We start from the raw sequence: 22468 nt of genomic DNA, 5'->3' as shown, positions 1-22468 counted from the left end.
TTACCGTTGTTTATGTATTTTATTAACGATAATTAAAAGAGTAAATTTCGATGAATATGATAGATTACAAGATATTAGAGTATAGATTACAAAGATATTACGTATTTTAAAATATTCATTTTTGATAAAAAAAAAGTCTAGGAATAAATATAAATTCTACCTATTATCAATAAAATAATAAATAATTGTATTTTTATAATAAATATAAATTATAACCTCTTTGAATTTTTAAATTAAATTTGAAAAAAGAAAAGAAATTACGGTACATATATAAACATTTTATTATAATTGCATTTGTACAATTATATTTTAATAAAGTCATATTTAGAGTGCAGGATACCATAGTAGTATTAGTATTCACATTAAAGTATGCCATGGGATATTAAATTACATAATAAGTTAAACATGAATCGTAAAATTCTATTTTTCATATTTTCTTATTGAATTAGGTGCCTTACGTCTTTATGATGAAAGAATGAAATCATAGCATTAACATCTATGTGTTTGGAATGTATTTGACCGTGTAATTTTGTAGGTAAGAAGCGATGTTGAAGTGCCTAGAAAAAGTGATTCACAAATTTGAAAAGATGCTAAGTTGATTAATGAATTAGCTAATATAAATTACTTATTTGATTTTTGTATTAAATATATTTTACAATATTAAATACTATTTTAAAAAATAATTACATGAAATCTTTATTAATGTCAACGAGTATGATTTTCCGATCATTTAGATTACAAGACACTTATTCTTAACCTTGTAATAGTGAGAGAGTAATCTGAAAAGTCTTATTAGTCCCTGCCATCTGGCATCGGCAAGGACTATTGTAATAGATCGGGTGCGAGTTAGCATTAGTTTCAACTTTTATTACTGTGTTATATTGTGCTTATTACAAAGTTTTCAGACGCTCTCAAACGCTCTGTGCCGGATAACCAAAGTTTTATTTCGAACTTAACTTTTGCCATCTTATTTGGCCTCTTCCCGAGGCGGAAGAGGCCCGACCATAGCTTAAATTGGTTTTACGCCTGCTGCATTCTCGCTAACCGTCAACGGGTTTGTTTTAATGTTAACATTAATTCGATAGGTACAAATGCTAGAGATTAATATTGCTTTTTCAGTGATCTCATAGATATACAGAAACACTATTTCAACTATTCGGCATGATTGTTCGTGTGCATTGAACTACTTGCCATGTGCTGCCACAGCTGCCAGCATTTGCGGCTGCCGCTTTGACAATTCGACAACAACACCGGTGATGCATGAAGGTGAAATTCGACAATTCAATAAGAAGAATAACCCATGGCACTTAAGATGCAGGTTTGCTTTGAGGGAGGAGATCCACTGTCCAAGACGTTTGGTCAAAGTCGTTCTGCCTGTGATATGCCTGTGATATTAAGTTACCAGTCAGTAATATTTGTATAACCCTACGTTTTCAGCAAACAAATGAGCATTTTAACTTTTATTTTAGCTAATCATTTTCCTGTTGAACAGAACGGAAGCAGGTTTTTCAGGGCTATTACCTGCAGTAGGTCCAGAAGCTGAAGAATCTTTCAGAGCCCACGATGATGCCATCAATGCGCTTGTGGTTTCCGCAGATGGTTTTGTTTACACAGGATCTGCGGATTCCAGAATCAAAATCTGCGCAAAGGCCTCAAGTAGGTTGCAGGTTACAGTACAAGTTGTTTCCTATTTTTAATATACACTACAACTTTTAGGAAATCTAAATTCTTCCTTTTGAACCCTACAGTTAGGAAATATGAATTCTATTATGAATTTTGATTATTGATATATCTACCTAAATCCTTAATGAGTTGGCTACTATGAGAATAATCAAAATTTCCTATATGGTAATGCAATAAAAAAATAATAGTAAGTTTACCTGTATATGGTGATGCAGATAGAGCCCGGATGCAGACTGAGCTGAAGACTTCCACTTTCAGATTAAGGACACCGCGCTGGTCGGATAACTAAACACACTAAACTATTCGGCAGACAACGGCCGGTTCGCAGGTTGGCTAGTTAGGCTTCCTGCAATTCTTTCGGATCTCTCCGCTGCTGCCCGTCAGAGGTTTGATATTCCCCATCTTTACTATGGCGGCAGCAAAGTCGGAGAAAAAATTGTTATATATACAGTATTGAGATGGAGGTTGTGTTCTCACCCTTTACACGTCTCTTGTTGTCTTCAGGGATGCTACCCAACGACGGCCTCCATACACTGTGACTGTTCATCCGCGCTGCAGTACCAAAATTCTCTCCATATGGATCATACACTGCGGTACTCTGATCACCTAATTTAGCTTGAAGCTCCACCAACAAATCCCGCATGGCTACCTTCTTAGCCACACCATTAGACAGCAATTCAAGCAGTTCATGCTTTCTAATTACAAGCTTAACCCTCATCACACCTTCTCCTGCGCTCTTACAAGAAACCGGTGGTTTCGACGAACTGAAATCTTCTGCTTCCTTGCTTTTGCTTGATCTGCTTCCTTTTCTGTCTCTGCGCTTCTGTCCATATCGGCCATTTTCGTTATCGTCCCCAACAGAATTAAAGGGCTACTCGTTTAGGCCAGGACCAGCTTCTGTTGTAACAAATTTAGACGTAGACCAAAGGAAATTCAGTTATTAGATCAGGCAGGGAGAAAACAATGTAAGTGCTTGCCAGGCGAGTAATGCTTTTGTCCTGGCCGAACAGGAGAAGAATTGGCTCCATATTACACCACAAACAGGTTCGAGATGCAGCTTACTAAGTGACATGAGCAGGAGCACAGGTACAGAAGGTTACAGAGACGGAGACAGAAGCAAAGGTAGCACAGAGAGCATAGCCTTTTTCGCTCAGCTATCCAACATGCACTTGTCACCGTTGTCCTAGGGTTCAGCCACGTTTCTATCATGCATTATGCGTTATGTTCAATCACCTCGCTTGTTATGTTCAAACAGGTTTCCGTGGCGCTAGGTTTGTCTCTGGTGGTGGGGCCGAAAACCCTGCTGGCCTTGTCGTGGAAGCCCAGGTATCTGGTCACCTTCTGGTTAACACCTACATGCTCATCTGGCATAAATATATATATATATATATATATATATATATATATATATATATTATGCGCTCGTTCAAGATTTAATAAAACACATTTTAAAAAAGTATTATCCTTTCCATTGAGGCTTAAAATGCTGAAATGTAAATATTTTATTTCATAAATGGTAAATAAATATTAGTTATTGTTATACATACATTCATCAATATCCGCGTTACAATTAACTGTTTTACTTGAAAGTAGAGAACTAATCAAGAAACTACTCTGGAAATATACTCTTGCGATTTATTGGTGGGTTTGCCAATCTGTTACCAACCAAGAAACGATAGGGATTGGATTATGCAATTCTTTGATTTGTGATATGAAGTACTGTATATTATTCTGTTTATTAAATAAATTCCCAACCAATACATATATTCACATGTTATTTAGGAAAGAACAAAGATCATACGAATTAAAATGCAAATAAGAGAATATCAATAATCGCATTATATCGTCCATGGAATAAAATGCTAACGAAAAATTATAACACATATATAACTTCATTAACATAGTGGCTGTAGTATTGGACATGCAAGAAATTAACATATAAAACTTAAATCTCAAATTTATTGAAGAATGCATGGTACGCTTATTGCCCATATTAATAGGAATCGCTTATTAAAACACATAAATATTTAAAGATCATTTTTCTACATTGATAATAAAGGGAGAACTCCTTATATTCATCTTGATTGTGAATATCCTCTGCAATATCCTGGGCTAAATCTTATAATGGAATTATTATGTATCTTTCACATGATCTGCATTAATATCAGATAGTATTTTTCTTATTTGTGAATACTTTCCTGCATTGATTGTAGGGCAAAGGAGCTATCATAAGCAGCAATCCCGCAATCAAGGCCAGGCTCTGCAGAATCCCTGGAACCACAACGCTGTTGCACAAAGACTACGATTGCTCGAAGAAGCAGTAGCATGAACAATATAGATTTTAACAATCAATATCACCCTTTCTCCTTAGACTTGAAATGTCTAAATATAACATAAATTTTAAATACATATTAATTATGGTTATACATATATTCATCCATATCCACTCTTAGGCACTCTATAGTTAACCGTTTTCCTTGAACGTATGGGATGAATCAAGAAACAATTCTCCACGCATCTCCTGATTCTTGCGATTTATTAATCGATTTGCCAATTGGGTTATCAACCAAGAAACCATACAAATTATTGAATCTATGGCTTCCTTGATTCCTGATATAATGCATGGTAATGTTTACATATATGATTTTCTGAATATTAAATAAATACGCCAGTAATACATAAATTCACAGTCAACTTACTAAAGAATAGATATGATATGAATTAAGATGCAAGAATATTGTGATATGAGTTATTCTGGCATAAGTGAATATGTAGTGGTAAAAAATCAGAATTTGAATCACTCCTTGTCATTGTTGAAATCTAATTTCAACGCAGACGTTCTCACCCAAAACCGCCAGAAACCGTTCACCAATCCCGCTTGAGAGTTCTCGGGCCACTTTCCGGCAAAGGTATCTTCCGTACACAAGGGCCCGAGAAAATTTATAGTTGATGCGTGGCTGTCCCCATACGTCACCATTTCAGATTTCTCGGGTGCTAATGTTCAGTCATATGATGCCTTCCGATATTGTTGTCCACCGTCCGATTCGTTTAAATGTTCTCCGCCGTTGAACGTTTGAAGCTGCATACAAACCAACATCGAATTAAAACATTGCGTGGAGTAAAAGTTTTTGTTTTTGTTGACCTTTTGTAATATGTGAGAGCTCGGGGGGCGGCGAATGACAACTGAGAGAATGTGCATAGCAGTGCATGAAGAAAAAGAACAGAGATGAGGGCACTTGTTTTGTAAGGTTGAGTAAGTTTTTTTTTACAGTGGTATGTGAAAAATTAGTTTTACAGCAGTTGTGTAAAAAGGGATTTACAGCAGTAAACCCAGCTCAGTAAATTCTCATGTGGAGACAGAGTAAATGTTTTGTTGAATGTATTTTTGTGGCGAATCCCTCTCAGCAGAGGATGAATATGTATCAGGCATATATTTTAATGAATAGAAATGTTTTTATGGTGTTGAAATACTCTGTTCCTCAGTAAATTTTTTAAGCTTCCCTGTGCACAAAAGGATCCTAGAACAAAGGAAACAGAGCATTGCCTCTGTGTGTTTGAATTTTTGTTTTTGGGATTTTCTCATTAAAAATCCCCAACAGTGGTATCGGAGCTGGCTCAGGCTCTTTAAAGAAGTTAAAGAAGCTGAAGGGAGAAGGTTGTTGCTGCAGCAAAACTTCTCAGGCAGACAGAAGACTCAGACAGCGAAGGATTCAGGTATTCCTCAAAAGCATTTCTTTTGTTATTGCTGAAGACAGTTAGTTGTTTTAAAAAAAACCACAGTCAAGGATTTAAAGCCATAGTTCAGAATGCAAGGAATGGCAAGCACAAGCATGGGTATGTTCAACACCCAGCTCCCACAGTTTAATGGGAAAAACTATGATTATTGGGCAATAACTATGAAAGCCCTGTTTGCCTCTCAAGATTTATGGGAAATAGTTGAAGATGGTTTTGAAGAACCAGCAGATGAAAATGAGTTTAATAGATTAACTCCAGGAGAGAAGGATCTGCTGAAGAGCAATAGGAAGAAGGATTCAAAAGCCCGTGTGTTGTTGTATCTAGCAGTAGACCAGAGTGTGTTTCCAAGGTTAGCAGCAGCTAAGACATCAAATGAAGCATGGGAAACCCTTAAGACAGCCTATCAAGGCATGGAGAGAGTGAAGACAGCAAAACTACAATTGCTGAGAAAGGATTTTGAGAACTTGAACATGAAGGAGTCAAATAACATTGACTCATTCTTCACTCATGTGATTGGTGTAATCACACAAATGAGAACTCATGGAGAAACCATTGAAGACAGAAGGATTGTGGAGAAAATATTGAGGGTCTTACCCTTAAGGTTTGATGCCATAGTCACCACCATTGAAGAGACAAAGGATCTCTCAAACTATTCAGTTGATGAGATACATGCATCACTGATAACACATGAGCAGAGGTTGAGTAGGAATGAAAACTCATCTCTTGAGCAAGCCTTCAAGACCCAGATGTCCTTTGGAAGAGGAAGAGGAAACCGAAGAGGAAGAGGCAGAAGCCAGAACAGAGGAGGAAGGAACAGCTCATCAAATGCACAAGGAAGAGGCAGCAATCCAAATCAGAACCAAGGTCAAGGTAGCAGCCAACAAAGAGAACAGTATCATGCTCAAGGACAAAGGTATGATAAATCTGATGTTCAATGCTATTATTGCAAAAAGTATGGACATTATGCAAGTGATTGTAGAAAGAAACAGCATGATATGAACAGTAGACAAAATGCAAATGTTACAAGAGAAAACAACAGTCAAAATAATGTGTTGTTAGCATGTAACATGGCTGAAACAAACAGTGAGGACATTTGGTTTTTAGACTCAGGTTGCAGCAACCATATGACAGGGAACATAGCTTTCTTTTCTGCCCTAGATAAAAAAGTGAAATCAGAAGTCACACTAGGAACTGATAGCAAAGTCTCTGTTATGGGAAAAGGGGAGGTAAAAATATTTACAAAGCAAGGAGAAAGGAAAACCATAACAGATGTCTACTATGTCCCCGAAATGAGATGTAACCTCTTGAGTATTGGACAGCTTGTCCATAAGGGGTACAATGTTTTATTTAAAAATGATGTATGCACCATCATGGATATAGCACCCAGCAAAAGATGCATTGCTGAAGTGAAGATGACAAGGAACAGGATGTTCCCTCTCAGGATAAGGGCAGATTTGAAAAACAAAGGAGAAATTGCAGCAGTTACCCAAGAGGCTTTCCAAAGCGTGCCAAGGGATGAAAATTGGTTATGGCACTTGAGATTTGGTCATCTCAATTTTGGAGGTCTAAAGCTGTTGAGTAAGAAAAGAATGGTAAGAGGATTACCATTGATAGAGAAACCGGACAGCCTATGTGAAGGTTGAATTTTGGGTAAACAACATAGAGAAAGTTTTCCATCAGGCAAAAGCATAAGGGCAAAGGCACCCTTAGAGATCATCCACTCAGATTTATGTGGACCGATGCAAGCTCCATCACTAGCAGGCAGCCAATATTTCCTAACATTCATTGATGATTTTACAAGAAAGACTTGGATATATTTCCTTAAAAACAAAAGTGAAGTGTTTGAGAAATTCCAAAACTTCAAGGCATTTGTGGAAAACCAAAGCGGGCTGCACATTAAAGTTTTGAGAACTGATAGAGGAGGTGAGTATATCTCCAAGGAATTCCTAAGATTTTGTAGAGAAAATGGAATTCACAAACAGTTTATAGCTAGGTACACCCCACAGCAAAATGGAGTTGCTGAAAGGAAGAACAGGACCATCATGGATATGGCGAGGAGCATGCTGAAGGCAAAGCATTTGCCAAATGATTATTGAGCTGAAGCTGTAAATTGTGCAGTGTATATTTTGAACAGGTGTCCTACAAAAGCAGTGATGAACAAGGTGCCAGAAGAGGCATGGAGTGGGAGAAAGCAAGGTGTCACCCACTTGAGAGTTTTTGGATGTGTGGCCTATGCACACATTCCAGATCAGCTAAGGAGGAAGTTGGACAGCAAAGGGGAGAAATGTCTTTTCATTGGATACAGTGAGGAATCCAAAGCTTACAGGTTGTATATCCCATCCACCAAGAAGTTTTTTGTCAGCAGAGATGTTCAATTCATTGAAGAGGAAGCTTGGGATGGAAGCATAGAGAAAATAGTGAATGTTAAAAATTGTTTGTCTCATGATGAAGATGATGAGGAGGTGGCTGAAATGCATCCCCAAACAGCAGCGCCAACACAAGGACAGCAAGGGACACCATTGAGGATAAATGAGAGTGCTTCTCCAAGCACACCACAAGGAGGAAATTCAAGTGCATCTTCAAGCACTTGCACACCAAGTGAACGAGGTAAGAAGTTTAGAAATCTAAGAGACATTTATGATGAAGGAATGAATTCCTTATTTGCCTTGTATTGTCATGTTGATGATCCTATTCATTTCGAGGATGCCATTAAAGATAAGAAATGGATAGAAGCTATGGATGAGGAAATGAATGCCATAGAGAGAAACAAAACATGGGATTTGGTTGAGCTACCAAAAGGCAAAGAAGTCATTGGAGTCAAATGGGTTTACAAGACCAAGAGCAATGCTGAAGGTAAGATAGAAAGGCACGAGGCAAGGCTCGTTGTCAAAGGGTACAAGCAACAGTATGGGAAAGATTATGAGGAGACTTTCGCACCGGTTGCAAGAATGGAAACCGTGAGAGCAGTGCTATCCATAGCAGCTCAAAAAAAATGGAAAGTCTACCAAATGGATGTGAAGTCAGCATTCCTAAATGGAGTGTTAAAGGAAGAGGTTTATGTTGAACAGCCTCTAGGTTATGAGAAGAAAGGTGAAGAGCACAAAGTGTGCAAATTGAAGAAGGCTCTTTATGGACTGAAGCAAGCGCCAAGAGCATGGTACAGCAGGATAGATTCATATCTATTGGATAATGAATTCGACAAGTGTGAAGGAGAACCCACAGTCTACATCAAAGAAAAAGATGGTAAAATTTTAATTGTTGTCTTGTATGTTGATGATGTGATTTTCACAGGTAATGATGATCAGCTCATTGAGAATTTTAAATCAGTCATGAAAGAGGAATTTGAAATGACTGACATGGGTTTCTTGAGATACTTCTTAGGCACAGAAGTAGATCAAAATGAAAAAGGAATTTTTATCTCACAAGCAAGATATATAAATCAAGTATTGGGCAGATTTAACATGCAAGAATGCAAGGCAGCGATCACTCCCACAGTAATGGGATTAAAACTCAGCAGAGAGGACAGCAGCAAGGATTTTGATCCTAGCCTGTACAAAAGCATTGTGGGCAGCCTTATGTATTTAACAGCAACTAGGCCTGATTTAATGTATGCTGTTAGTTTAATTTCCAGGTTCATGGAGAGGCCGAAGGAGGCACATTGGCAGGCAGCAAAGAGAATTTTGAGGTATGTCAAAGGTACCAAAATGTTTGGAATTCTATATCATGCCTCAGAACATTCAGATTTGGTTGGGTACACAGATAGCGATTGGGCTGGAAGTGTAGATGATCAGAAGAGCACTTCCGGTTATGTTTTTAACATGGGTTCAGGAGCCATCTCATGGGCTTCTAAGAAGCAGTCCATAGTAGCATTGTCTACAGCAGAGGCAGAATATGTGGCAGCTATAGCAGTAGCATGTCAAGCAGTGTGGATGAGAAGAATGTTGAGAAGCTTAGGCCAAGAGCAGGCAAAAGTGACAGTGATTTTTTGTGACAATATCTCAGCTATTGCATTGTCAAAGAATTCAGTGTTTCATAAGAGAACAAAACACATTGATACAAGGTTTCACTACATCAGAGAATTGGTGAACAATGGAGAAATTGTCCTAGAACATTGCAGGACTCAAGAACAGGTAGCAGACATCTTGACAAAGCCATTGGATCAGAAAAGCTTTGAATTTTTTAGAAAGTGTCTGGGTATGACCGAATGCCCAGCTGTTGAAATTAAAGGGGAGTGTTGAAATCTAATTTCAACGCAGACGTTCTCACCCAAAACCGCCAGAAACCGTTCACCAATCCCGCCTGAGAGTTCTCGGGCCACTTTCCGGCAAAGGTATCTTCCGTACACAAGGGCCCGAGAAAATTTAGAGTTGACGCGTGGCTGTCCCCATACGTCACCATTTCAGATTTCTCGGGTGCTAATGTTCAGTCATATGATGCCTTCCGATATTGTTGTCCACCGTCTGATTCGTTTAAATGTTCTCCGCCGTTGATCGTTTGAAGCTGCATACAAACCAACATCGAATTAAAACATTGCGTGGAGTAAAAGTTTTTGTTTTTGTTGACCTTTTGTAATATGTGAGAGCTCGGGCGGCGGCGAATGAGAACTGAGAGAATGTGCACAGCAGTGCATGAAGAAAAAGAACAGAGATGAGGGCACTTGTTTTGTAAGGTTGAGTAAGTTTTTTTTTACAGTGGTATGTGAAAAATTAGTTTTACAGCAGTTGTGTAAAAAGGGATTTACAGCAGTAAACCCAACTCAGTAAATTCTCATGTGGAGACAGAGTAAATGTTTTGTTGAATGTATTTTTGTGGCGAATCCCTCTCAGCAGAGGATGCATATGTATCAAGCATATATTTTAATGAATAGAAATGTTTTTATGGTGTTGAAATACTCTGTTCCTCAGTAAATTTTTTAAGCTTTCCTGTGCACAAAAGGATCCTGGAACAAAGGAAACAGAGCATTGCCTCTGTGTGTTTGAATTTTTGTTTTTGGGATTTTCTCATTAAAAATCCCCAACAGTCATGCTGTTACTTTTTTTTTTTTTTCAAGGAAATAGGCTCTCCCTATGGTGCATATGCCACAATCGTCGGTAACTATGATACAAAATTACAATATTGGCAGTAGCGCATTTACCATGACTGAGGGTGTCTATTAATATAATAAGTGAAATTTTCCAGGACTTGTTCGCCTCTGCTATTCAGTTCATATGCTGCAAACTCTATAGATATAACCACATGAGGCTCCATAGATATAACCATCTGAAAGCACATACGCTTTGTGTAGATATACTCCTGCTTGGTAGGGGCTGTAGTGCTAAATGCATGCACTGCTATTGACACGTGAAATGCATGCGAATGGCAATATTTGTGTGTTGGTGCGACTGATATTCTGCGCCGTTGGATTGGCCCGCGGTGCCGTTGTGGATCGACGTGGGTTTACCTTTGGATCTGTTTGATAAGTACCTTCCAGAAACCTAGTAGCCCCACTTACAATGCTTGAAGAAGTTCTTCCATTGAGGAGCGTTGCACATGCTATGGTTTGCGAGTAGCTTTGGGAAGTGATTGTTGCGTGTAAAATAGTTACCATCTCGTCTTTTGCTCTGTTGTCGAATAGGTGACAATATACGTGCAGGGACCCGCAGAGATCACGTTCCCGGAACCCTTCAACGAATGGAAGTAAAATTTACACCAGAGCTATAAGTATGCACCCCACACTATAGTATCTTCACCCCCTCGTTTTTCGCTTTTAAGTTTAACCATCCCGCAGACACAGAGTTTCGCGTTTCCAGAACATAGAAACGATGAATAACTTTGTACGTCTAGGGGCTGGCATTTTAGGTTCGTCAACGCTACCGTACTCCGCAATATTATGTTAGCTCTCTTTTTTCTGTTATTATAAACGTCATAGTTTTCAAGTTGGACGTATAGATTGAATGTTTAGATTCTAGTTCCTGTTAAACTGTAGCTGAACTATATAGTAACGTCAGCGTCTGGTTAATCTTACATGACTTTACAGGAAGACCTACGACTAGTTCCTGTTAAACTGTAGCTGAACTATATAGTAACGTCAGCGTTTGGTTTATCCTACGTGACTTTACAGGAAGACCTACGATGTATATACATATAAAATACTGCAGAGTTATTAACTGGTGGTGCTCAATGGTCTAGCAGTTTTGGTGGCGAGAGATTTGATTAATGTTGTATTTGCATATTCCCACGATTAATAGTTACAGATAGGTACTTGTGCATATTGAACTAGAATTCGTTGGAGTTGCTAAAGCAAAGGAAAATCATGTGTCTAACCTCTACATCAGTCTGAAGAACACGATCAAGTCCCATTGAGTTTCAATATGGCATGGTGCTTGCAGAGTACACGAATTCAAAGGCAATTTTACAAGTATTGCTGCTCAGTAAGAAGAGCTTCATGTTTTGTCGATGGTTCAGTTTTCAAGGAAGCAACAGGATTCGAACAGCGCCCTCTGAGAGAATCGGTTCCTGGAGACAAGCCCTTCTCTGGCATGACCTTTTATCTTGCAAACCATGATCTGTTCTTTTTCTTAGCTATCATTACTGTAACATGTTCCAAGAAAGCACTATGAAAATCTGTTGTTCGTTCTTGTAATAATTAGGCTCTCCTGTAAAAGAACTATGTGCAGGGACTAGCTGCTTCGCAGCCATCCTTGTTTTCTTTGTTGTTAATTTTTTTTTAATTAGTCTGTAGCTTAAATCATGGCATTGGCTTTTTTTTCTTGGAATGTATTTGACCTTGTAATTTTGAATGTAAAAGCATTATTCATAAAATTGAAAAGATTTTAAGTTTAATAATGAAATAGGTAACATTAAATTATTTATTTAATTCTTCTATTAAATATGTGTAACAATATTAAAACGATTTAAAAAATAATTACATGAAATATTTATTAAATGTCTACAAGTAAATTATGTGATGAAGTATTGACAATTTATTAAAATTTTAAAATTTATCATTTTTCAATAGCTTAGATTAGACGACACTTATTCTTAACCTTGTGATGGTGAGAGAATAACCTAAAAAGTCTTATTTCCTGTGTTGTTAAAACCTTTTTAATTAGTCTAAGTAAGAGAATTCTAGTTTATAGAATGTTGGTTCATTTTTTTGTTTTTCTTCGTTTTAATTATGAAATATAAAAAATAAAAACAAAATTATATTATGTAAAATAATTAAATATGTTTTAAAAAATATAAAATTTATGAATCGAATTATAAATTTTTTCTAAAAAAAATAAAAAAATAAAAATATTATTGAAGAATTTAAAGTTATTGTTAGGTAGATTGTTTTCACTATGGGAAACTTAGTGAAGCGATTGAGATTAAACTGAATGCTAAAAATATTAATAGAGATGATGATTGGAAATTGCGTAAGGGTTACATTCCAGCTTTGTCTTCATAACTCATCATCCCTTTCTTCTCTTATAATTTTTTTTCATAATAAGCATATTTTAACAGTCTCTTCAAATTATATATATATATATATATATATATATATATATATATGTATATATATATCATGTTTTATTTATTTATTTAATTTTTTTCTATTATGTATTTTTGAGGTTTTGGTTTTTCTTTTTTCTTTGCAATATTATTAAATTAGTTAATACAACTAAAATATGTTTAGCCATAGAGTGCCCAATGTACAACCACATTAGATATCAGTTTCAAAATCTTTGTTGCAATATTGACCTTCCTAGCCTTTTACATTGTCAAAATTACAGTGACCTCAGGACGCTTCTCTCCAATCCTTTTGAGCATAGGAATAAAATCTTAAATCAAACTAAACAATTCATTTCTTACATTAGATATCAGTTTCAAAATCTGTGTTGCAGTACTAACCTTCCTACCCTTTTACGTTGTCAAAATTACAGTGAGCTCGGGATGCTTCTCTTCAATCTTTTTGAGCATAGGAATAAAATCTTAAATCAAACTAAATAATTCGTTTCTTTAAGTCGATAGAACAAATTTTGGTCTCAGTGGATGTTAACCACCATCATCATCAATAATATAACATGATTCTTAATATTTTTCTAGTAAACTTTTTACTCTAGTTTTATATAATTTATCATTGCTATCCTTCTATTTAAGGGATATAAGTTATCCTCTAAAAACTAATGATCATATAAAATTGATATTATTAATAAATAATATAAATATGGAAATTGATAATATTAATAAATAATTATTAAAACATATTGAAATAAAATATTTTAAGTTTAATTATTCCTAAGAGCTAGTTTTGAACCAAAAAAAAGTAAAATAAATAATAATAATTTTTTGAATATGAATAAATTAACCCCTAACAAATAATATTATATAAATTGATATTATTAAGAAATTACTTTATATAAATCGATAATAATGAAATAAAATATTTTATATTTAATTATTCCATAGCCACTAGTTTTTAACTAAATATAGAATATTTTAATAAAATAAAATAACTCCTTACTAATATTTTAGTTTACTTATTATCTAATTTAACAACAGCTAATTTTCAACGGTTAACTCCAGGCAATGATGCATCCATGCTATTGATTTCTCACTTTGTCTCGAGGATAAACCACATTAGTGTGTTCGAAATGTCAACCCTAAGCTAGCTTTAAATTCCAGTGAAAACCACCTAAGGCTCAAACGAGGTTGGTATAAAGACACCAGGGCCTGGTTAAACCATTCGGAGATCCACGAAAATGTTGCATTACAAGAGGTTAATAACATTAAAATATTGTTACTTCTAAGCTCAAATAAAAAATGTGGTGTGAGAAAGATTTAGCAGCTAAAAGAAAATTAAGATATTATAAGGAGGTCATCAACCCCACCCTTGAAGATCAAAAGTATCTCTCTGTTTTGACTAGCTCAATGAATAAAATTAATATAGCCAAGATTAAAAAAACTCTTATGAGCTCCATAGTGAAACGGGTCATTATGCAGTTCCTAAAACACCATGGATGGAAAGGTTCTGCCATCTTTGTGAGGATATGAACATCGAGGACGAAAATCACTTCCTCTTAGAGTACCCCACTGACAACCACATTAGATCTCAGTTTCAAAATAATTGTTGCAATACTGACCTTCCTAGCCTTTTAGGTCGTCAAAGATTTTTGTGAGCTTTGGAGACTTCTCTCCAAGCTTTTTGAGCATAGGAATAAAATCTTAAATCAAACTAAAGATTTTTGTGAGCTTTGGAGACTTCTCTCCAAGCTTTTTGAGAATAGGAATAAAATCTTAAATCAAACTAAATAATTCGTCCGATAGACCAAATTTTAGTCTCAATGGACATTAACCATCATCATCATCCTAAATAACAAAAATCTTAAATCTAACAAAAATATTATTTTCATTATTTTAATAAAATTTAATTTAAAAAATAGAATAATATTAAAAAATGTACAATTTTTCCTAAATCAAACAATTTCTTTTTACATATAATATCTACAAATATATCAATACCGTAAATAAAGTATATTAATGTTGAATTTAAAAAGAAATGGAATAAAAATTCGTTTATTTCTATGATTACTTTTTTACATCCTAGCAGTTAGATATGTACTTTTCTCAATAAATTGATATAAAGTAGCATATAATATTTACAAAAATAATAATAACATTTACATATTTCTATATAAATAAGAATATTTTAATATGAATATTAGTAAATTATAATTATATATTTATATATACAAATTAAATTAAAAAATAAAAAATAAAAAATAATATTTTTTTAATTATTTCAACTAAAATTAATTGACATAAATTTATATGAATTTGATATAAAAAGATAAATTAATTGAATGTCATTTTTTTTGGAGTAATATTTTTTTATATTATAAAAAAAATTATGTAACTATAATATTTAATATAATAATATATATGAAATTTCAAAAAATATTAACAAAAGTAAATATTTTAATCAATAAATAAGTTATTTCAATTTTTATATTCATTAAACTATTTTTTTGGTTTTGTGATATATAATGTAGTAATTATGTTTTTTGGATTAATCACATTAATATTATGTGGTCGACGTTTTGAACTAGATAATGTAGCTCATCTTTTGTCCTGAGGATGATCCACATTAGCGGATTCAAAAAGTTGACCAAATAATACTAATGTGATTACTCCCAAACACACTCTCTCTCTATATATATAAGTTGAAAAAACATTCACATAATGTATATTTGGTTGACGTTTCAAACCACTTAATGTGGTTCATCCTCACGACAAATGGTGAAAAATGAATCTTGATAAAGGTTTAAATAGCAGAGAAACATCACTGCCCGGAATTAGCCGTTAGGAACTAGTCATTCAGAAAAATAAGAAAAATAAGGAACTAGCAGTTAAGAAAAAGTTGTTAAGAATTAATTAGGGAAATATAATATTAAATTCATTATTAATTGTTTAATTATAATTTGGACTTTCTAATGAAATCAATTAGGGTATATAATGTTATAATATACTATAATACTAAAGTAAGGGGATAAATTTTATTTTTTATTAATAATTAATTAAAATGTTAAAGCTTAAATTAAGAAAATATATTTATTAAATAAATAAATAAAATATATAATAATAATAGTAAGTGCTTATAATAAATGTAAATTTAAATTCTAAAATAAAAACTTATATGAACTGTAAACAAAGGGGTGAAACATAGTTATAAAATAATCAATAATAAAAGAATAGGAAACAAGGAAACACAATGAAAGAGAGAGAAGGATAGAAAGAAAGGACCAAATGAAAAAATAACAAAATAAGAGAGAGAAATTAAAATGGATCAAAAATAAAGCAAAAAGAAAACAATCAAGAGGAGAGGGTCAGGATCCAGCTTCTACTTAGTTTCCAATCATCATCCCTATTGAGATTGATAGACTGCTTCTCAATATCAATGGCTTCCTTGAGTTTTCTATGATGGAAGTGATCAACCATAGCGATGACATGAGAATCCTCAATACAAACATGGTGCTTCGATTTCACAACATGTTCAACTAAGGCCAATGAACGAGAGTGATTATGCTTAATATTTGCCGCATGTTGTTGTATTCTTTGGTTTATGGACCGACCAGTCCTAAAGTTGATAAAGGAGGTGTTGTTGTTATATTGGATAAGGCTAACTATGTTAACAAAATGCTTGACCATCTTCATAATAGTGGCAGTTACATTAAGCTTTAAAAAATCCCCTTAAAAGTGTTTCCAAAGAAATCGTGCTAGCCATAAAATCTAATAATTCTCTTAATGCTTTTAGCAAAAAGATTATTGAAAGAAATCCTCTTACCCCTAGGATTTATGGCCTCCCAAAGGTCCATAAAACTAGGATCCTCGTGAGACCTATTGTCAACACAATAAGTGGGCCCTTTTATATTCTCGCTAAATTCTTGGCTCAGAAGCTAAAACCCCTTGTTGGTCACACTAAGTATTTTGTCAAAGAATTTGCCTCATTTATCAATGAGTTTAAGGATTTGAGGCTTGACCTAGGTGATTTATTAGTTATCTTTGATGTTGTTTCCCTTTCTACTAAAATCCCTATTCAAGAGGCCATCGAAGTCAATGATCATGTTATCGACAATGACATAGCCAAATTGGTAGGTCTATGCCTTACCTCCACCCCTTTAGCTTCCAAGGTGAGGTCATTGAACAAACTTGTGGGGTTGCGATGGGTTCTCCTCTTTCCCCCATAGTTGTGAACTTATTCATGGAAGATTTTGAGACCAAAGTTTTGGCCTCTAGTCCGTTCCCCCCACAAAACGGAAAAGGTTCGTTGACGACACTTTTGTCGTTTGGCCCCATGGTCGTGAAAAATTGGATTTGTTTGTCAATCATCTTAATTCCCAATCTCATTCCATCAAATTCCCAATGGAAGTTGAGGTTAATGGGCACCTTCATTTCCTTGATATTCTCCTCTCTATAATGGAAGAAGGTTTTGTTTCTCACCAAGTTTTTCGCAAAAAAACTCACATGAAATAATGCCTCGATGTTGCCTCTCATCACTTTCCTGCCCAAAAGGTAGGGGTTCTTAACACTCTTTACACCTGTGCTCCGAGGATCTCTAATGAGAATCACTTGGATGATGAAAAATCTCATCTTCTAAAAGTGTTTGAAAATAATGGCTACAACAGACGATAGGGCCTCAGGGCTTTCCAAACAGCTCGTAGAAAGTCTTGTGTTAAACCTGCTCATGATGATCATATTTCCAATGGAGTGCTTCCCTTCATCCAAGGGACCACGAATAAGATTTGTCACATACTTACAAAGAATAATGTTTCTGCTACATTCAAACCGCTTAATGCCTTTAAGAATTCTCTTATATATGTTAAAGACCCAGTTAACCCTAAAGACATGAAAGGAGTATACTCAATTCCTTGCTCGTGTGGGAATACTTACATTGGTGAGACTCGTTAGTCCATAAACCAAAGAATACATTAACATGTTGCAGATATGAAGCATAATCGCTCTCGTCCACTGGCATTAGCTGGACATGTTGTGAAATTGAAGCACCATGTCTGCATTGAGTATTCCTGTGTCATCGCTAGGGTTGATCACTTCCATCAAAGAAAACTAAGAGAAGCCATTGAGAGTGAGAACCAGTCTATCGATCTCAATAGGGATGATGGTTGGAAACTAAGTAGAACCTGGATTCCGACCCTCTCCTCTTGATTTTTTTCTTTTTTCATGATTTTTGATCCATTCTCATTTCTCTCTTTTCTTTTGTTCTTTGTTCATTTGGTCCTTTCTTTCTATCCTTCTTTCCTGTCCCTTGTGTTTTTTGTTCCCTATTCTTTTATTATTAATTATTTTAGAACTATGTTTGACCATTTTGTTTATAATTCATATAACTTTTTATTTTATCTTTAATATTTACATTAATTATAACCGATTATTATTATTATTGTTTATTTATTGAATAATTTTTATTTTTAATTTAAGCTTTAACATTGAAATTAAATTATTAATAAAAACAAAATTTATCCCCTTCCTTTAGTATTATATTATATTATAACATTATACACCCTAATTGATTTCATTAGAACCTCAAAATTATAATTAAACAATAATAATCAATTTAATATTATATTTCCCTAACTAATTCTTAACCATGTTTTTTTAACTGTTAGTTTCTATTTTTTCTTCCTAACGGCTAATTCCAGGCAAGTATGCTTCTCTGCTATTTAAACCTTTGTGAAGATCGATTTTTTTACCATTTGCCTTGAGGATAAACCACATTAGTTGGTTGGAAACATTGGACCAAATATACCGTATGTGATTTGAAAGACAAAATTATTATTAATATAGATCACAAAAATCTAAAATCTAACGAAACTAAAATTATTATAATTAATAAATGTTAATATTGCTAGAGATAAATTATAATTTTTTATATATAAATGAGATTCATCTCAATTTTATATTAATTTAGGTTTATAAAGTGAAATATATTTAAAAATATATATATATATTATATCAAAATTTATATTCTTCTCTATTCTAACAAATTTATAATTGAAATAAATATAAATGGTTTTTTAAATTAAAAGGTGTAAAATATAATATAAGATCTCGTGCCTAACGACAATATAAGGACACCATAGTGTTCCTTGTTCCATGGACTAGTATGTCACGTAATAAATTACTGAATTTAATAAAAATAATCAATGCCAAAATCTCTTATAAAAAAACTTACTTGTACCTTGCATGCAATGAATTGGAATTTCAAATATTTTTGATAAAGTTGCAAGTTGTATGTAAGTTTAAAACATTAATATCGTCTTTCTAGAATGCTGACTTATGGATATTATTGGTTTTCATAGGCAACTAAATAGAATGATGTAATCACTCACATGAAATATGAGCCCTTGTTTCTTAGTTTTGGCATACTCCTAAAATTTAGTAATCAAATCAGTCAAGCACACTACATACATTCAATAAATTCTACATTTTCAAATGCTTTTGTCGGTTGAGAGCGAAGCACTAAAAAATATCAGAGTGGCTGTCACTATCATTGAAAGAGATCGCTGAATATATCATGAAAACTGTCCTCGGCATCTAAGTAATGGTGAACATGAGAATTAAATGTGATCATTGAAAGAGATCGCTGAATATATCATGAAAACTGTCCTCGGCATCTAAGTAATGGCGAACATGAGAATTAAATGTGATGAGAAAATAACTGGGAATGGCATCCGCATTTGCCGTACACTTGCATCACGCAAGCTATACAAACAGTGAAACAATGATGCTATTACCATGTCATTGCTGATGCTCAGTTGCCGTTCTGGTTTTCTTCCGACATACCCACTTCTCTAACCAATATTTCATGTAATGCTCTGGCCGTGCTGTCGCTGACTTTCAATTCTCCTTTCGCTTTGATTAAGACGTGCTCCAGATCTCGACACATGTTTAGGGTTTGTACTTCAGCTCTCAACAAATATTTAGGGTTTTGCGTAACGAAGTAAATCTACAAATGGACATAAAAGGCCTTATACTATGCTCATGCGATATTTCGAGATTAAACCGTAAGGTGCACCCCATATTTTATTGTGCCGTCTGGAATGAATTTTAATTTAGATGGAAGCTTTATAATGTGAACTGTCCATCCAGCCAATGAATTTTAATTTAAATGGAAGCTTTATAATGTGAACTGTCCATCCAGCCAGGACAAGATATTCGTTTAACATCGTAGAACTATATAGTAGACTGTGCACGACAGAAAGATGCCACGACATAGTCAAATATAGACATTTTGTACGAAACAAAAGTATGCTGGGTATAAGATGCTAGTTTTCAAAGTGCTTGAGTGGGCGCCTTTGGAAAAACCTGGGTGACAGGCAATATAATAGGTCAATTAAGAGATCACATCAGAGGTCATAGAATGCAGAACTTTGAAACCTATCGATGAATATCGTGCATGTCTTCTATTCGGTGATTGGAAGTCATCGGGTTGTTGCAGTTAGCGGCTGTTTCGCACGATCGATAATAGAATAAAGGAACTTTCAAACGTCGCAAGAAGCATGATTCATTCCTCCAATCACTGTTTGTTTTTTATAATTCAAAGTCATTTGCTTTTTCCAATGGGACGAGGGAGAAAGTGCCAGATTCATAATATTTAGTTAGAAAAGTACGTTTTGCATGAGGTAGAACCAATGTCATGCCAGGTCATTGATGGGAACGACCCTGAATTCCACCTCTAAACACTCTTCTTTTGCCAGAATTTGAATGCATACTTATGCAAGGAACATCACCAGGTATGCCACCCGTATGGTGATTTACCTCCATTATATCGATGAATTAAGGAAACACATTTGTTACATTTAAAAACTACTAAACTTTTAATACATCCATCTTCAATAAATGTGATCACTGTGCCTCGCTTCCGGGTACTGACATTCTAAGACCCCTTGCAAATTGACATCCACACAAAAGAATCTCAAATGTGACCAAAAGCCAAAGAAACTGGGTGTGAAGCTTAAAAATACTATTTCGCATTATTTTAAATAAATAAATATGATCTAATGGTGGGCAATAAATACGATCTAAAGGTGAGCTCATTGCCCACGTAAAAAAATTCAAGGCTCCAAGATACCAACAACCGGAGGAATGATTCATATTAAAAGAAGCGGAAAACTCTATAATAGTTTAGAATATTGAAGTAGTCTACCTAGACGGTAGAATGGCCCGTTTTCCGTCACCGGCCAGAAAATCGTCTGGCTCCGGCCACCGGGAATGTCTCCGCCCTCCGCCACCCTCCCCTATCTCCGCCACCCTCCTTCTCCGCTTCTAGGTAGACTACTCCTCAGTCAATCAGCTGACATCGCCGGGACCCCTCTCCGTTACCGTCCGCTTAGCTCGCCTCCGTTACCGTCCGCCGCCTGCATTAATGTTATCGCGCTCAATTTCAATTTTGAACTACCGCCATACCCTCCCTCCCCTGCTTGCAGCACCTAGCAACCTGCATCTCAACATCCCCTGCTTCCACGCGCACACAGAACCACAGAAATCCCCAATTCACCGCACTAAGCATTTCCGGTGATCATCCTCAACTGTGGTCGAGCACCCTGTCCACCACCGAGCATCGACACAGCGAACTCTGCATCTTCAAGAATAGTGCGCTTTTCGGATGACCGGAATCTCCGAAAAGTGGCACTATAGCCTATTCCGTTTTCACTAGCAGAAGCAGCAAGGTGGTCAGTTTTCCACTACAGTACTGCAACTTCCTCATTTTTCCCACCTCCTCAAGCTTATCCTTCTGACTTCAGTTCCCATCCTGTGAATCCACCATCCAAACAGCTCGATGATGACAACCAAATTAGCCCAAGCATTGTTCTGATAATTATAATCCTGAGAGTACATTTTTTCTCTCTTTAGTCTTCATGTTTTAATCAGATACTTGGCAAGAGCTCCCAATAGAGACTCCAACAGCTCAGGGGGCATAGGTGCAATCGAAGGGCAACTGCAGCAGCTGTTTCATCTCCATGACGCAGGGGTTGACCAGGCATTCATTGATGCATTACCAGTCTTTCTATACAAGGCTGTCAAGGGACTCAAAGAAGGTTCGGATTGTGCAATTTGTCTGCATGAGTTTCAAGCAGAATATAAGATACGTTTGCTTCCCAAGTGCAGCCATGCTTTTCATTTAGAATGCATTGAGACCTGGTTGTTATCTCATTCCACTTGCCCATTGTGTAGAGAAAGTCTGCTGCAGTATTTCTCAAATCTCCCCACTGCAGGTCCAGGCTTGAGATTTGAGTCAGGGGATGAAAATAGAGACAGAGAAGCTAAGGAACAATCCCCTTTGCAGGACCATTTGGCGTTTTGTGGAGATATACAACAAGTGGGGTTTAACCAGTTTCAATCTCAGGCCCCTCAAGGCCCAGAAGAGCCATGTAATCTTCAGGTGCAGGATAACAACGAAAGGGGGAAGGTTATGGTAATGCCTATAAAACTTGGCAAATTTAGGAATACCGTAGATAGTAGAAAGAGTGAAACAGGAAATGTTCGAGGAAGTAGCAGGGACGTTCGGAGATGA

At 35.4% G+C, this 22468-nt stretch overlaps 1 pseudogene; it reads left to right on the top strand.

Moving 5' to 3' along the window:
• Nucleotides 1–21559: 21559 nt before the first annotated feature.
• LOC149158849 (RING-H2 finger protein ATL13 pseudogene) lies at nucleotides 21560–22468 on the top strand (annotated as a pseudogene).

Source organism: Pinus tabuliformis, chromosome 5_2 (assembly GCF_031772625.1).
Source record: "Pinus tabuliformis cultivar Carrire ecotype Pingquan chromosome 5_2, CPIR1, whole genome shotgun sequence".
In the NCBI taxonomy this organism is placed as follows: domain Eukaryota; kingdom Viridiplantae; phylum Streptophyta; class Pinopsida; order Pinales; family Pinaceae; genus Pinus; species Pinus tabuliformis.
This window is presented reverse-complemented; position numbering and strand designations above follow the sequence as displayed.